This window comes from Mustela erminea, chromosome 1 (genome assembly GCF_009829155.1).
Source record: "Mustela erminea isolate mMusErm1 chromosome 1, mMusErm1.Pri, whole genome shotgun sequence".
NCBI classification, from domain to species: domain Eukaryota; kingdom Metazoa; phylum Chordata; class Mammalia; order Carnivora; family Mustelidae; genus Mustela; species Mustela erminea.
Window position 1 is genome coordinate 43,774,248 of NC_045614.1, and position 18,771 is coordinate 43,793,018.

Consider the following 18,771-nt stretch of genomic DNA (forward strand, 5'->3'; position numbering starts at 1 on the left):
ATTTTTGAAATGTATCGCAAGAATGGGACCCATAAAATTTTAAGAAATAGATCACATGATATCATTTTAATTGACTGTGTGATCCAATTTAATCTATTACATAAATGTAATAGATTATATAATTTATTTTTAATTGAATTTCTTTGGCTAATATGTATGATATTGAATTGTGTAAATAAAAAATAATTGTAAATAGTAAATAGTAAAACAGTTTTGGGAGGTTGTGCAGTCATTCAGATATTAGATGCTGAAAACACAGCTAAGAGGGTAGCAGTAGAGAATGAGGAAAGTGGAGATACTGTTGAGAATTTTGGATGTTAATAACATTTGCTGCTACATGCGATGTAGATTTTAAGGGAAAGGATGATAGCAAAACTAGTCACATGGATTTGACATTTATTATTCACTTTGATGAGGAAGACTAGAACTACTTTGGGGAAGGAATTAAGTGTTCCGTTTCAGAGATGCCGTCTAGTCAGATACAAGGGTATGCATTACAGAAGGAAGATCTGGGCCAACCATACAAATTTGACAATGGTTTGTGTATAAATGTTGTTTGAAGCCATGGGAGTACTTGAAGCCACTAAGAGGGAAAGTTTTGAAAGAAAAGAGGAGAGCCCAGAAATAAATCCAATATAATTCCAACTATGAGCCATCAAGGAACATAGATAGATATTCATGCTTTCTAAATGGCTATATACTATCTGATATATGACTTTACTATATTACTGTAAATAATTGGCTGTTAACAGACTTTTCTAGACTTCGTTAGACTGTGCTATAATCACTGTCTATTATATATTCCTTTACTCATTTGACCAATTATATCCTTAAAGTAGATACTAAGAAGTTGAATTGCTAGGGAAAATAGATTTTACATTTTAAATGTGAATACATCTTGATTAACAACCCTTGAAAAACAGTTATGCCAAATTATACTTGGAGTAGGAATGAGGATGCTAGTTTCCTCAACCCTTCTCAATATTATATATCACATCATTTTTCATTTAACATCTGATGAGTGACAAATTTTTGCTGTTTTAATTTCGATTTCTTGGGTTATTAATAAAATTGAGCCTTTTAATATGCTTATTGGAAATTTGGAATTCTTTTTCAAATTTCCTAGACATGGTCTTTGTCTTGTTTTGTACTAAGGGATTCAGATTTTTCTTAAGTACTTCCTTAAAGTATATTAATATTTTTCTATTATAAATTATATAAAATGTTTCAATTTTTAATTTAATTTTGCTTTTGGCATTTTAGCCTGTAAAACTGATATAGGTTTTTTTTTTAATAATTAAGATTATATTTCTCATTCCCTTAAAAGTTTTTGTTTTGTGACACATGTATAAAAGTTTTCTTAAACCCAAGATCATGAAACTATTCCCCTTTAGTACTCTTGTCATTTCATTTATTATATTTAGATCTCTGATTCACCTAGAATTTATTTTTGTAATGAGTTCAAGGTCGAACACCTAGCTTTGCTTTCCCACCTTCATCCTGTAAAATTTTCTCATTTTTATTTATCAAATAGTCCATTGTTGACAAAGCTCATTTTTCACTTAGAATCCAAGTAGTTCTTTGCTGTGAGGGCAGTACAATGTAGTAGATAAGAGTAAAGTCTTCAATTACCTAAATAATTACCTACCCCCAGCACATACACATCATGTCCCTCTTCGAAGGATGTAACACTGCCTAGTTCCTAGGAAGCTCTTCTACAAAGCACGAAGCTATACTATGGGGTGCTGTTTCTCTGGAGAAAGCCCCTTTATCATCTAAAGACAAACTTTTAAAATGACAGCACTGCCTAGATCCTAGTGGTTTCTGGTGCTTTATTCTTCCTCTGAATGGGTCAGATAAAAAAGTTTCAAAGGCAACCATTAAGACCAAATGCAGAGTCTAAACTGGAGAAAGTGACTGAAGAGTTGCCTTTAAGTCCATTCCATCAAATTCACTTTAACCTGATTTATTTGGCTATACGTCTATCCCCCTCTGCATTTCCTATATCAGCTTTATCACAAATCAGTCCCCTGCAGGTCGTATTGGAAAAGCAATATGTGTGATTGAGATATTGTTAACAACAGAGCATGTACTGGTCCCAGAACTGTTAGATTCTGATTGATAAAATTTAATATTTTGAAGGGAGGGGGAAAAAAGGCTATTATTCCAGCTCTTTTATTTGTAGTGTGGGTGAAGTTCCTTTTATCTCCTCTACTTTCATTGTAGCAGTATGACTGAGATTCCTATAAATTATCGGATGCAATATCCAGATGTCTGGATGATTTTTTGGTGCTGCTGCTACTTCTTAGTGGGCGAGAGAAAAGATAGTTGAGGTTCTGGAGAAAGTGTCAAAGCTTAGCAATAAAATAAGGATTTCATTGAACAGAAAGTAATGAAATCACCCAATTTATTTCCTTTTCACGGTTGTAATGCAGGTAAATCTTGCTTCATATGAGTCACAAAGCTTGAACGTGCAGTGGCCTGGCTGGGGTGGTACGTGGTTTATGTGTGAAGGATTGCAAGAGTACTCATAAATACTTTTAATAAAAAAGTGTGGGTTGAAGCAGCTTAGTTTTTCAAATAAAAGAAGTTTCATTTGTGTCGGGGGATCAGAGCTGTTAAAAGTCAACTTTCTCAACTTTTCCCTCTCATAGCACCCTTCTAATATCACTGTCCTCCTGAGGTGTTCAATCTCTCGTTCATCTTGATGCTCTTGGGTTCAGGCTTTACCTGCTCTGTGGAGAATTACCTTCATCTGAGGGTACCTTCAGTTTTCTTTCTCAGATCTTCTTGGCTGTCGCATATCCATCAAGCAGTCTTGATTGAAATATTAGTTTCACGGTGTGGTGTTAAACGCCATCGACCAGGAGTCAGCAAAACTTTCCTGTGAAGAGTAACAGAGTAAATATCTTTGATGGACAGGCCAAGGTCTCTACTATTACAGCGTGAAAGCAACCAAACATAAATGAATGGGTGTGGCTGTGTTCCAGTACAACTTTACAAAAACAGGCAGTAGGCTCGATGTAGCTCACAGGTCTTTGCAGTTTACTGGGCCCTCAGATAGATTTAGAATATATTTTTAGAGGTAGTCTGCCAACAGTGACAGCTAACATTCATTGAACATACACTTAAAACTCTCTTATCATTTAGCAAAACTAGTAGGTAGCTACTAGTGGAAACCCATTTTATAGTTCAGTAAACATCAACAGACAAAGATCAAGTGATTTGCCAGTACATGGTAGAAAGGTATTTGAAGTTAGGCTCACGTGGGGGCCCAGGCTTCTAACCACTATGCCATAATACTTTCCTAATTCATCAGTAGAAAGGGAAAAGCCATGAAAACCCATTTTGGTGAAATGTTTTCATGTGTGAATACCTTTTTTTAAAAATATTAATACATAAAGTGCCACCTATGTTCCAGCTTATTATTCATAGGATGCTAGGCTGCTATTACTATTTATTTACCATTTAAATTTTTATTCTAGAAAATTAACTTATTGGTAAGGAAAATATGCAGAAGAGGGAACATTAAATATGGAAAGTCAGCATGAACTGGAAAAAAAAAGAGATAGGAATCTAAAGCTAAATAAGCTGAATTTTTAAATTCTGGCTCTATCACTTTAAAAATATGTATAATTTTGAGCAGGTTACATTAGGAGCCTTAATTGTGAAACTAGACACTAGAGAAACTCTAGCTGTATTGCTATATTAGAAATTACTTTGAGGATCTAGTGAGACACTAAATGGAGAAGCACGTTATACTGATGCATCAATATGTAATAATATACATAGTGATGTATCAATATATAATAATCATATAAATAGGACAAAATGGAATTATGTTTTATTATAGCTGTACGTATACAAACATGTTCGCACACATATATATCAAAGTGAATGTCAAAAAGTCACTTTTTCTTTAGATGAGTAAAAAAGTCTATGTTTTAAATAATCTAAACCAAAAATACTGTACCTTTGAAGCAAAATTTTACAAGAAATTTTTAGATACTGAGGAATAAAGAGTTCTTGAGGGTCATCTAGTCCATTCCTCTGTCTTCAGGCAGAGATATTCTTAAGCCAATGCAGATGAGATCCCGTCTGTTTCTTTTAGAGAAGCAATTTAGTGAAAGTGCCTATAAACCGTTTGCTGATAGAAGGAGAACCTCTTGAATACAAATTGACTCCCTGATTGTAAGTGACTTTTTGATGACAAGCAAGAGAACTTTTCAAAAACACAGAATATTGAAAATATTTTGTTTGTTTTGGCAAGTGAATGGCCTTGTCCGCCTGTGGCTTCCAGATGGGGGTCCAGGCTGAAAACATCCAGAGGCTCCAACCACATTTGCTATGCAGCACAGCACCTCTTACAGTCCAAAGGTGAGCCTTAATATTTTATACCGTTAACTGTGTAGTCCCAAAGATGGATTCAGGGCAGGCGTTTGATGTTGCCACATGTTTGGGTTGCTGAATACCATGGTGAGTTTCTCTACCTCTCTTCGACATTTTAATAGTGGTAACAACAAAAACACAAAAATTTCCCCTTATCACTGGTGAGACACTGAAAGAAAAACAAAAATTGGTTTGTCTCCATAATATATCACATTCTCTACTTTATGAAGAAATAATTAAAGAAACAGCTCAAATTTGATGTGAAGCTTCAGAAAACTCCATGTGTGCCATGGAAAAAATATTAGAGAAACATTGATTTCCCACAGGAGACGAATCAATTTTGTCTGTTTAGTTCATTGCTGCATTTATAGCTCCTAGAGCATTGCTTGGCAGATAGTAGCTGCTTAATAAATTGGCAGATGAGACCTGCTTTAAATGTCCATAGCACACTCTGTTTGATTTGCTTTTTAACAGCAGAGTTCATGACGAAGATTTGGATTAAGTAGTGCATTTGGGAAGTAATCTCGGGAAGTATGGGGGAAGAGTAGGGAAGTTTATAGGGAAGAAAGAAAACCCAGGAAGAGAAGGCTAATGAGTGGATTATTACTTTGGACAACTGTGCCTCAGTATGGCTGTGCCCCTCCTACAGACTTTTTAGTTTTGTTTGTTTGTTTGTTTGTTTGTTTGTTTTTAATAAACATATAATGTATTTTTATCCCCAGAGGTACAGGTTTGTGAATCTCCAGGTTTACACACTTCACAGCACTCACTGTAACACATGCCCTCCCCAATGTCCATAACCCCACCCCCCTCTTTCAACCCCCCTCCTCCCAGCAACCCTCAGTTTGTTTTGTGAGATTGAGAGTCACTTATGGTTTGTCTCCCTCCCAATCCCTCCTACAGACTTTTAAAAACATGCCTCAGGATCGCTCCACCTTAGGACAAGAAAGTTGGGGTATTAACTGACCAACTCCCTTATTCTTTGGTTAAGGTTTACTGCTGAGGACATTAAATCCCCACCAGACATATTGGGGTCTGAGGCATTCTGTGCCCGTAGAATAAAGAGGTCCTCACAAAAGTCTTGGGCAAAGGGGCCAGGGCACTGAAGATAGCAAGCTCTCAATTATTAACTGCCGCCCCAAATGCTCGGTGACTTCCTAGGGCGGGTCTGAGTGGTTATGGGATATTTACTGTGGCTAGTACAACCATCCCTTAAAAGAACCTCAACACTTGTGGTTTTCTAAGTGGCAGTCCTAAATGTGAGAAAATTTAAGAAACTGGTTTGATATTTACATTTACTGCATAGTTTTAATTAAAAAGGTCACAGATACTTCTTACCTAATAAGCAAGAGAATTTGTAAAAGTTCAAAGATGGCAGTTCAGGAATTTTGCATTTCCGTATTCGTGGCTCTAGTATTTCTATGAGTAAACAGGGTATGTTTCAGTTGTTTCCACTTGATTACTGAATAAGTGATTAGACTGAACTTATTCTATCCTTAAAAGAAGCAAAATGGTGAAAAAATAATGAATACTGTTTTTCTGAAAATAAATTGAAAAAATTTAAAAAAAAGAAGCAAAATACTTAATTGAGATTATTGGACAGTGATGTCCTTGATTAATCATTTTATTGAAGATGATAATTAATGGTCTCTTCTTGTCTTATAAAAGAGTGGGCCTAGGTTGTTAAATAGGTAACTTCTTTTCTACCGTGACAGATCATTGATCATCTTAAAAATCTCAAGTAAAAGACACAAAGGAACTTCATGGCAGGGTCAGGAGCTGACCACTTTGCAGAGTGGCTAGGACAAGGCAAAATGATACAGAGGCTGAGATTTTACAGGTGCATGAACTATAAATAAACACAAGGAGACCAGTCTGCAGGGAAGAAAAGAGAGCAGATGCTCGAAGGGAAGCAGAGAGGACGCAGGCCGTGCATGGAAAAGGGAAAAAGAGAGATGGAAAGAGAATAGCTAGCAGTGAACCTCACTGTTCTCCGATGTTTCCACTACTTGCTGGCCTGAGCTTTCTCTCCATGCCTCTTCAACGGCCCCTGCTTTAGTTCAGACTCCATTAAGTGAATATCTGTCCCTGGTGTGCAGAGACCCAAAGGAAACAATGAACACATGATTGTTATTTCAGTAGAAACTGGAATGAACTAGAAAATCAACTAGTTGATCATTTAAGCTTATGGCATTGTGATAAAAACTGTAGGTCACACTCCTTGGGATTTGAAATTTAGCTCCCTCAACTAATTATTAGTTTAGTGACTTATTGGCAGTTTTCTTAATTTTTTTCTGTTTTAGCATTTCATGTGTAAAGTATGCTTAATTCTAGTGCATACTTTTTAAACCCCAATATGTGCTTTTATATATATAGTGCCCACACGTGTAAATTTCATGAACATTAAATATAAATACAAATACAAAATAATAAATATAATAGAAAAAAATAACAACATAAAATAAGAATATATATAAAATTAATTCTACATGTAAGTTTATGAACTATAAATTTTGTGACAATTATAACTTACTGAGGGCTATTTGATGTGATGTATTAAGCAGATCACTTTAGGCATCTCACTTAATTCTCACAATAATCCAACAATACAAGTATTTTTTAAGAAATATTTTATAGATTTGATTTATCTATTGTTTTTTTCAGCAAATGTTTCTTGGATATCCTTTATGTATCATGCACTCAACATATTAGAGAACATTGAAAACAGCTGAAAACTAAACTTTCAATGTCTCATAGTGTACAGATCCAAGAGCTAGAGTCAAACACAGACTTATCTGAATCCAAAATCAAATGTTTTCCTTCAGCTATGGGACCACTCTTTCTTCTTAAATAAAATAAGTACATTCCCTTTGCTCGCGGGTTTGCCTCTCTCTCCTGGGCCATGCACAGTCTTTTATAACCAAAGTTCAGCAGTGACCTGCCATCATTTCTGCCCTACTCTGTTGACTGCACAGACCAATCGTGGCACAGGGCAGTGGGAAGGGACGAGAGAAGGCAGTGGATATCACCATCAACTTCACTTGGGGCCATTTTGGAGTCTGGCTTCTACATCATTTCTTAGAATAAATCCTAGCCTCTTCTCTATGATGCAAAAAAAATTGTATCCTCTTGGCAATTCCTAAAGAAAATATTGTGGACTATATACATGGTATTTTCTATTCACTCACTCACTTTGAAGTTATAACCGTTTCTTAATTCATTAAACATATATCTGTTGAATATCTGCTTTTGTAAGCACTGACCTAGTTACTGTGGGAAAAATAAGGTCACTATTTTCCTGAAGTTTATAAACTATCTAGGAAAAATTAAAGTAAATTAGACCAATACTCATTTCTGACAGTGATTAGACCTTTGTGGGGGGAGTGAAAGGTAGCTGCTACTTTAGATTGGCTGGCTCTCTTGGCTGGCCAAGAGAGGCTTCCATAAAAAGTTAGCACACAGGCTGAGATCTGAATGTCAGGGGCATCCAGCCATGTGGGGATCTGGGAAGAAGTTTTCGAGCAGAAGAAATAAGGTCAAAGACCACAAAAGGAGGAAACTTAGCATGTTCTGAGAAACAGGAAAGTGAAGTATTCATTGTGTCTGGAGTTTTCTGAACAACAGGAGCAAAGGAGTGATAGAAGTATATCATGGGGAGCCTGAAATAGCTTAGCAAGCTTTTTCAAGTTATTTTTATTTCTCTGAGCTCATTAATCAGAGACTCACTGAGTATATACACTGTGTCCCAGCACTGTGCTGTGTTCTGGGAATGCAGAACAAGCCCATATACTCATTTTGGAAAAGGAAGTCATACAAACAGTTACAACATCAGAGTAGGGTCCTTTCCAAGGATCTTATGGTAAATGATAATTAATTCAAGCAATTTACCTTTTATTTTTTAATGTATTAAATCCACCGATATTTTCGGTTCACCTCTGTGTGAGATGCAGGCTGTGTGATCTGGTGCTGCAGGTCTGAGACTGACAGCCCCAGTTTCACCTTGGACAGAAATAACTGTAGCTAAGACCAGTTACATTTCTATGAAGCTCCCCTCAGTTGGCGCACTCTGCTTTTAAAAATCTAGATACAATCTACTCACTGTTCTCCAGGAAAATCAGTGTCCTCATTCCTGCATATCCCAGTGAAGAGACATTCCTTCCATCCCTTCTAACTCCCAACTCTACCTCTGCTTAAGTCCTAGTCCCTGCTCAGTGCTTGCAGATATTTCTTTCTCTATGTTAGTCTTGATCTCAAAGAGGAGCTCTTCTTATTTCTGCCCCAGATAACACACTTGTTCAAGTAAAACCTCATTCATGTAGTCTGTGCTTTGTATCAGAACATTTGTGGAAGTTTGAGGAGAGAAGAGGATTACGGACACAAGAAGAACATAAAGCATTTTACATTGAATAGACTTTTTCTTCAAGTCCTGTAGCACTCTATAACTTGATTTCCCTTTTTTTTTCTTTTTTTTTTTTTTGTTCTTATCCTGATGCCCTGCCATCCTGTCTCCGCCCCGACCCCCACCCCCAGCCAGTCCCTGCTCATTGTCAACACAAACCACTTCGGTCCTTTCAAATATATCCTGCCTCATGATCCACCATATCCTCTGCATCCACCATTTTCCTAAGACAGATTCCCAAATTTCAGGCATCTATATATTGCCTTTGTGGGGTTTAAAATACCCACGTACCACCTGTACTATTAATTTTTTCCCAATCAAATTGCTTTGATTTTTTTAAAAGTAAATATGTTAGGAAGTACATATTTATTACCACTGTATTAAGAAAATTAATATAATTCATCATAAATAAATGGAAACTCTAAAAAGTACTGTGTACCTTTTAAAATTTAAAAACAGGCATTTCTATAACACTTAAGTGCATTGCCATGCAACCAATTATACCTGCCACACACATTGGTAATCTCTCTTGTTTATCTCTCAAGATTACGTAAATATTTAAAAAGATGATAAAAGTGAAACTGCTTTGGAAAATAATGGGATTTTCTGGGACACCTGAGTGTCTTAGTGGGTTAAAGCCCCTGCCTTCAGCTCAGGTCATGATGCCAGGGTCATGGGATGGAGCCCTGCTCAGCAGGGATCCTTCTTCCCTTCCTCTCTCTGCCTGCTTGTGATCGCTGTCTGTCAAATAAATAAATAAAATCTTTGAGGGGGAAAAAAAAAAGAAAAGAACGGGATTTTCTTTAAAATAGCCTCTAATGGTCTCTTTCTGTGTCTGTCTTTTTTTCTCTGTCTCTGTTTCTGTGTCTATGTATCTTTCTCTGTGTGTGTGTGTGTGTGTGTGTGTGTGTGTGTCTTTTTCTCTGTCCCTAAATGACAATGTATGCAAAAGTCCTTATCACTGGACCTTAATTATCCTGAGGGCTGAGCTGGAGAAATCTGCAAAGGAAATGCAGATTGCAGATATGACTCCAAAGTCCTTGCTCAGAGTAAAACAGTTTGATGGAAAAATAACAGTATTTAGCAACAACCCTGAAAGTCAGTCTCCCTAATTTGAGTACTGCAAGTTCCTGCAAAGTGAAGTCAGTAGGATAGAAAGTCTGTTTTGGTGGCGGGGGTGGGGGGGGGTGGGGGTGGGGTGGGGGGTGGGGGCGGTGTAGTCTTTGAAGAAGTGCTCTCATTCCACACTCCTATATAAACAGGAAAACAGGAGTAGTAACATTTAACCAGGGGCTCTGCCCTATTACCTTGAGTACCCTATCTTTTATTTTTTATACAGGTTGCAAAGTTTGAAATTAAACTTTCTGATTAAACCATCAAAATGAACTAAAGGGCTTATTATGGGCCATGTCTCAAAAGAACCATCGTTTGTGGGATGGGTCACATTAACCACTACTGTCAAAGGGCCAGGAGTCTTGCTTTGTGGGAATCACTCCCTTTTTTTTCTAATGCCCAGCACAGAAGTGGGCCCAGAGGGAGCTAGGAGAAAGTTTGTTCCTGAAAGGACACAAGTTCACCTCATTTGCCACCAAAACTTACATGTCCAGCCCTTTTTGCTGATGTCCAGGCATGGGAGCTTGTAACAACTGAGCCTGTGGCCAATCTGCCTCAGACCTGGGAGCCATAGGACCTACATGTCAGGGCCACTGTGAAAATTAAGTGGTATGATGTTCATAAAGCCCTAGGAACTGGGAGGGGTTTCAGTAAATAAGAATTTCCCTCCCCCTCTTCCAGGACGGCCCCTCACTGCACTTTCCATAGCTCTTAGTTGATCCATTCAAATGTTCAACCAAAATCTAATGAAAACCCACTATCTTTTGGATTAGCTAGTTTGATGTCCACACTAGACTTTAGGTTTACTCTCTGCCACACAGGGCGCCTCAGCAAAATCCTCCAGTCTTCATTTTGGTAGAAAGACATACCGTAATGACACACACAGCTGAGTCCCCATCTTCCACACGCTGTATCGCATCTTTATTCATCTGAGGATTTGACCCATTCTGATCCTCCCCTTCTTGCACTTGAGCAGTATCTGTGTCATTCATTAATGCTAGGAAATATAAGCAGCCCTAAGAAATCTCTTTACTGACTAAAAAGGTACCAGAGCTGCCCTCCCCGCAGAACAAAAGATGGGGGGAAATGAATATTTGCCAAAAGGCACAGGCCAAGACCAGGAAGAAACAGGGCAGTCTAGGACTTTTCTGGTGACTCAAACACCAAGCCAAGAGGTTATTTCTCGCTCCAGCTGGGTTGTGGTGCTCTCTGGGCAGAGAGATGCAATGACCCTCCACCTAACAGCTAGTGTCAAGTTGGCAAAACAGGCTCTGTAATAAAATGCAATGTGATGTGGCATTACTTGGAATAAAATACACATGCTTTTGACTTCAGGCCATTTTTAAAAAATTCATTTATTCACACAGCATTTGAGCTGGCCACTGGATGGGCAGAGAAGGAAGTTCCAGACTCTGTCCTTAAGAAAATATGTTTCGCTAAATCACCAGGCACTGAAATGAAAACTGAAAATAAAACCCATTTGAAAATCCTAAACATCCAACTGTTGGTGATGTGCAGGTATATGATCAATGACATAATTAAAGTCCCCCCTATCATTTATTTTGTACTTCATACGTTTAATATGTTAAAGACATTATATCATTATTCCTGTGAGACAGGGGCTACTATTAGCTTCATTGTAAAAGTAGAGAAAACTGAAGTAGAAAGAGATGAATTCAGGTGCCCTAAATCAAGAGCAAATGCATGGCAGAGCAACCATTTGGACCCACAGAGTCTGACTCTAAACCTGTGCTCCAGATCCTGTTGTTTCATCATGAACCTGTACAGAATTCATTAGTGGGTTGTCTAATTTTTGCATGCCTACTTAGATTGCTTCTTTTCTTTCCAGAAACACTGAAGAGCTCCACTTCAGTGTGCAGTTAAGTAATCTGGCATCTCAGTCTATCTTACACTGTCAAAGTTATATCATTCTATTGTCCCCTTCTGCTTCTCCATCATTCAGCTAGTTTTAACTGTAGGGAATGTGCAAACTTAGTAAGAGACAAGTTTGGGAATAGGCCATATCTAGTACTTGAATTTTTTTGGTCATAGATGTCACTGCTTTCCCAGCATTAGTCAGACAAATGAGTCCTTTATAGAAAATCAAACTCAGTTGTACATGTATATTTTAATCGACCAAGTAGGCATTTCATAGTTGCTTACAATGGCCTATGTAATAAATGCTTATCTCTCTGAAAACCTGGATGCTCAGCTGATAAAAAAGAATACATCACCCCTGCCTCACTATTACCCTATATATTATTTTCTTAAGCACCATAAGGAAATGATTCTCAGTGAATTCATTATTCCCAGGAAACAAAGAAACAACTTACTTGCTCTCCACTTATTTATGAAGTTTTATAAAATTCCTTTTACATCAAAAAAAAAAAAAAAGAGGAAGGGGGAAGGAATTTTAACTTGGAATATAAATGAATTTGACACCAGAAATTCTTAAAATATCCCTTTACTTCTTGCTTAGATATTAGCATTCCAAATATATGTTCAATATTGAGACTCAGCTATTGCCTCTTTTACAGAATTTGACAATAGCACTGTGCTTTATTAGGTTATGTCATGTTACATTAACGAGTTATGCTAGGAAACAGAATAATATCACAAACACAGTAACTGAGTATATAGCATCCTAAAAATGATGATATAAAATGAAATCAGTCTAAGTAGAAATATTTTTGTATGCCACTTAATAAAGGCCAGGGAAAATTAGTTAACAGCATCAAGAATTTCAGCTTACTCCAAACCACCCAAGAAATAGGAAATGGTAACATGAACCATCTGATATTCATCATGAGTGGTTCTCTTCAAAGGAGACAACTGATGGACAGATGTGAATTTGGAAAAACCTTACTATAATCTCTTGATATTCTTAAAGAGTACTTTGATTTCAAAAGTTACATATATCATATCTAGGAGTTCCGTGAGGCTAATGCAGAGCTAGGGAATTATTCTTGGTATCTTCACCATTTCCCTGTTGCTGGGCAGGGTGTCAGCATTTTCTCACCTGGCAAAATGTTTTTGCCGTAGGCCAAAATAAAGCACGTACCTCCGATGTGGAAACTGCGTCAGGAGAATGAACAAACACTCCTCAATGCAAACCTTCAGTGCTGAAACTTCTGCAGAATTTGCAAAGGGGTAATAGTATTCTACTGGTGCAAAACAAAGTACAGTGCAAGAAACCTTGGCATTTAAAATCAGATTCAACATTGTCAAAGTAACAAATTATTAAAGTTGTTTTTGAGATGCAGAGAGGGGGAAAGGAGCACTGTCTCTGGTTTGGGGGCAGATCCTACAGTCATGGTGTGAGGAAGCTCTAGGGTGGTAAGATAGTGTGGCTTAAGCAGATGGCCTCTGGAGTCATGGTCTTCGGAATTTAACTTTACTTCCTTTACTTACAATGAGGGCAGATTTCTCAGTTTCTGAGTATGGAAGTAGTAGAAGGAGGGAGGTGAACTTTGCAGAAGGGGGAGAATTTTTCCCTGCTCCAGAAACAGGACTGTAGCGGGAAGTTTGTAGAAGAGAGAAAGCAGACATAACCAACAGAGGGGAGAGCTATAGGCTTTTAAGAACTAAATATCCAATATTTGATTTCAAGGTGTTTGGATTGCATCTTATTCAACCCATAAGATTAGCAGAGGCACAAATATGGCCGTGGTGGTGCTCCCTGTAAGTGCAGAGTGGGGGGGACCGAGGTGGGGATTGGTGTCTATCTCTGTATGTAGATCAAGATAAGGAGCAAATTCCCTGTTTGCAGGGACATGAAGGTGGAGATAAATTAGGAAACACACCTGGAAAGGACACAACAAGGATTCTGAAAAGTGAGAATATCAGAAATGAAACTTTCTAAACCTGAAAATACAGCATTTCCTTCCCCAGTCCAGGAATTTGCAGGAATTTGGAAAGGCACTAAGCTTTTGTGTTTGTTTGTTTGTTTGTTCATTTGTTTGTTTGAACATGGAGCGGCAGTTTATGCCTGTTTTATATCTTATGTAAGGCAGCAACACCCCAGTTAACCTTTGGAAAGCAGAAGAGTATCACATTTGGGAGTGTGAGCTCTGGAAGCAGACTACCTCCTCTTCGGTTCTGTCCTGATATATAGAAACTGTGTGGCTGCTGGTCTGGTGCTGATCCTTTATAAACCTGTTTCCTTCCTTGTTAAGTGACTGTGATAGTGGTACCTGCATTCCAGGGTCATCATGAGAATTCAATGAAACTACTTCACTGAGTGTCTGGAACGTAATAGTTATATAGATGAGAAGCTATATAGTAGAGTTATATAGGAAGAACGAAAACTATAACTATATAGTTATATAGAAAGAAAGAAAAATAAAGATTTAAAATATTACAATAATATAATGCAGAGCAAGTGAATAAAAATCCAGTTAATATTACTATTCAGATTTCGAACAACTCAACTGTAGTATGTGCTGCATGAAGCATGCACATTTTCCTGGTGAATGTCTTTTCCTATCCCTGACTTCATAGGTGTCGTACTCCTGGTCTGGGTCAATGAACCCCCGGTACCCACAGCCTCCCTCCAAGTTTATGAGAGTTGGCAAACCCCTGGCCTCCTTCTGTGTCAGGGACTGGTGCTGCCAAGCACATCCTCTGATTGTGATCCTCAGGCCTTGGCAGCAAATAATACAGTTTTCTCACTTTAATTAGGCTGAGATTCATTCCTACACATGGCAGCTGCAAAGATGTATTCTCCTTACAATGAGACACTGCAATACTTAGCATTGCTTGGACTTAATTTTAAGTACATTTTGGTGGCCCTTGTCCCTCCTCTGCACCTTGGTTGCTCCAGGAGAGAGCATATGGCCCTGTAATCTTTTAAAGCTTATTTTATGGGCCATTCTCAGGCACTTCCTGCTGGCCTTTGGAACAGAGCCTTGTTTGTGACTGCATTTTTGCTTACATTCCTGCCAAATGCTTCCTCCAAAACCAGCAATAAAACCACAGGATCCGATAAGCCACGGTCATCAGAATGGCTTAATGAGAGCAACCGCAACAATCGGGGTCTTTCACAACAACCTGCTCTGCAGGACTTATACCTTGAGCACAAGGACGGGCTGGGCAGGTCACCTTTGTAGCTTATGGGAGTTTCTCCAAATAATACAGAATTTGAGACCATCTCAGGGAATGAACTCACACTAAGCTGTTTTCCCTTAAGCAAAAATGGATAAGACAAAAATAGGAACTGGTAGTTCTTTTTGGCCTCTCCTCATAGAAGAATAAATCTAGAGTCTTAAAAGGTGTTACAGAGCAAAGAAAATAGCATTGAGTGCTCAAATGGCTACCTAATTCAGTCAGCCTTGCCTCAAAATACCTGAATTATATCATGTCTCTGGCTAGCAAAAAGGTACTTGAGGTAGAAGTTGGATACGTAAAACAGATCTTGATCAAAGTGTATTCACGTGAGATGGCACTTAGTTTAAATAAGGCAGAATTATATCTTGTCTGTCATCTGTGGCTATTAAACAGTTTTAAAATCTGAATTATTAATTAAAACCTGTGAACTAGTACCAGTTTGGAATGGCCGTGTTCTGATAGCTAACAGGACTTGTATGACTTTTGAGAGATATATGGAAATTATTAAATACCCCATTGTAATCGTAAAAGGCAGGAAGAAATTATGTTGCCAGCAGATCCTATTATAAATGGAAATGAACACAGAATATATTAAGATATCAGTGGTCTTATCAACAGTGTGTTATAATGCCTTCTGATTAACACTGAGAACATGATTGATGTTACTGGGAATATGGCACACTGACAATGTGACACTGAGAAAATTCAATCCAAAGCTTGTTAATTTCATAGAATCATTCAATTTCTCATTACTCCTTTGTGACAGTTTTTGTTTTTGTGACCATTAAAAAGTAATGACAATTTAATGGGACCTTTCAATAATGATAGTAGGAAAAACATTTTTAAATCCTCACCTGTTATTACTAATAGAAAGAGAGACAATGAATACAATATATTGATTTTTGGTTTTATAAAGAGTTTGTTACCTTGATTCTTATCGAGTCACATTTAAAATTATGCAAACCCAAGTCACAAAGGACTCCCAAGTCAAGGTAATAGTTCACATCAACAGTACCAAACATATGTAGGTTGATTTAGTATTTTCCATGGCCAAAGAAGAAAGGACATGTATTTGATTAAAAATCTTTAGGAAACAGACAAGGCATTCCAGGTCCTGAATTAGTGTAAAGCTAATGACTAAGCAAAAGCAGCTGGAGGAAGAAAAGGGGGTGTAGCTGGGGATAAGTAGAGTTTATTTTGGCCAAATATTTGTATTATTAAAAGTAGAGTACATATAAGAGTTACTAAATTTATGTATCAGATTTAATACATCTAGTTCATTGAACTTTTCATGGATGGAGAGCAATTCTGTAAGAAAGAATACTCATTTGGTAAATAACATAGGTAAACAGCATGCATGCTTCAAATGGAAACATCCATGCACAAAAACTTTTATGGGAACCAAAATATGCTATTTAACCATTTTTTGCAAATTCATGTATCTGAACTCTGTATCAGTCAGAGGAGAATACAGCGGCATGACCTAATCGTTTGGTGTGTTGTTATCATAATAATTACCACATACTAATTACTTCTTCTATAGCACACTGTAGGTTAGACACTTTGATTCATTATTTTATTTAATCCCCATAACAACCCTGATAAATAGGTATATTTATTGCATCTTTTCCCTTCCTCAGTGATTTACCCAACACTGCCATCCATTTCATTGAGAAATTTGAAACCACCGGGAAAATCTTTCTCATCTAACCAGCAGATAATTGTACAGTCTAACCTGTATCAGTAATTAATCTTTTGTCTTAATTCTGCCTTCCTTACAAAGGTCAGCACTTTCATAGGGGTTCTGATTGCCACCTTTCTGACTTTTCAAGAACTTTACCATAATGTGTGCCTTAGAATTCTCATCTCTTTCTTTACCTGATTTTTACATCAGTAGAGCACCCCTGCCCTCTAAATTCTTCCCTATTCTCAAAATCTCACCTCCCATTCATAGTCAACTCTAAAGAGTTTGCACACTTGTGATCCCCATGTTCTTATCTACTATTTATCCCTCAATTCACTTTGGCCTTTCTCCATAATTTCACTTAAACTTCTCTTGTCAGGATTACGAGTGACCTTTATGTTGCCTAATATGACATTTTTCTGTCCACATCTTATCCCATGCTGTAGACCCTGCTTTCTTCCTTCTTCTGCTTCTTCCCTCTGTCCTACTCTCTTCTTTCCTCCTTCCCTTTCCTTCCTTCCTTTTTCCTTTCCTCATAATCCTCTACTCTACTTTTAAACATTGGAGATTTTTAAAGTTTGATTCTAGACAACTGTCAAATTGCTCACGCCAAAAATTTTAGAGTCATCCCATGGGGATTACATCCATTCCTATGGCTTTAAATACTATATATATACTGATGAATTCTATTCTTATAAATCTGGACCTTGCTTCTCCTCTGATTTCAGTGCTCATATGTTATATAGCGTACATGGCATTGTCATTTAAGTAATTCATGGATAAGACGCACATAATATATACAAAATAGAAGTCTTCAATTTCTCCAAATCACACCAATAATTTATTGCAATTATACTCCAATAAAGTTGTTAAAATGAGCAAAAAATTACACAAATTGTAATCTTTATATTTTTTTAAAGATAGAGAGGTGTAGGTAAAGATTTAATAATCTCTACTTCCATATGTCCCATTCACTCCCTTGAGACAATCAAGGTGAATATTAAAAATACATATTCTATTATTTTACCTATACCAGTTAAAGGAAATGGTCATATTTAGGTTTTTACTTTTTTTCTTTTACAATGGGATAATGACATAGCAATATTTAGCACTTTTTAAACTTAAAAGTATAACTCACTTTCTAAGAACTTTCCTAGTCAGTCCTTTATATCTAACACATTCTTTCTAATCATTGATAGCCTTCCATTCTATGGATATTGCAGATATTACTCAACTTCTGCACTGATTTATTATTCACTTGTTTCTAGTCATTCCCTTTATACTTTTAATATAATCCTAATGTAATACAATAGCCCCAAATGTTGATTATTGCAATTTCTCATTGACCCTTGTCCACTATGTGCCAATGAACAGTATTGTGGCATTTCCCTGTTATTTTCTACCTCTAGGTTTTGAAACCTGGTTTTTGGTTTTTGTTTATTCACAAGGAATATGTTCCCTGTTCCATACCACCATTGCATGGCTGTCTCTTTCTCATCCAACAAATCTGCATTCTATTCTTTTCACTCACAAGTTATGTCAGTGGCATTAAAAGGTTAAACTGCTACAACACAGAGACCCCAAAATAAATGCCTCAAACAAGATAGGACTTGACTTGTCTCTACTCTAATGATCCAGAGTGGATGTTCCAGATAGGTGGAGTTGTACTCCATGCAGCCACTCAAGTATCCAGATCAAGAAGATCTTTTGTGTCATTGGCAATCTGGGTGCTGGGGGGATGGGTGGAGAACATAAATCTGTGGAGATTTCCTTTCACACATCATATATGGAAGTTTCACTTGTTTCTGCTTGCCACATTAATTATAAGGATGTCTGAGATATGTATCCTATGCTTAGAAAACTGTATTTGTTCTATAAATCTACTCTTATGGAAGAAGGGAGAACACATTTTTATAGACAATAGCAGTCTTCACCCCACAATAATTATTACAATTTGTAAAGGTACATTTGTTCGCTTATTTTTTAAATTGTCTTCTAGTTTTCCTATTTAATAATAAGCACAATAAGGGCAAGATACACGCCTGGTTTATTTACTAATATGTCTTCTCTCCTTAGTACA

The 18,771-nt window shown here is 37.2% G+C and overlaps 1 protein-coding gene across 1 annotated transcript in view; it reads left to right on the forward strand.

The window, feature by feature from the left end:
• The window catches only part of LOC116579765 (contactin-6-like), a 298,551-nt gene that overhangs the window by 157,234 nt on the left and 122,546 nt on the right, over positions 1 to 18,771 (forward strand).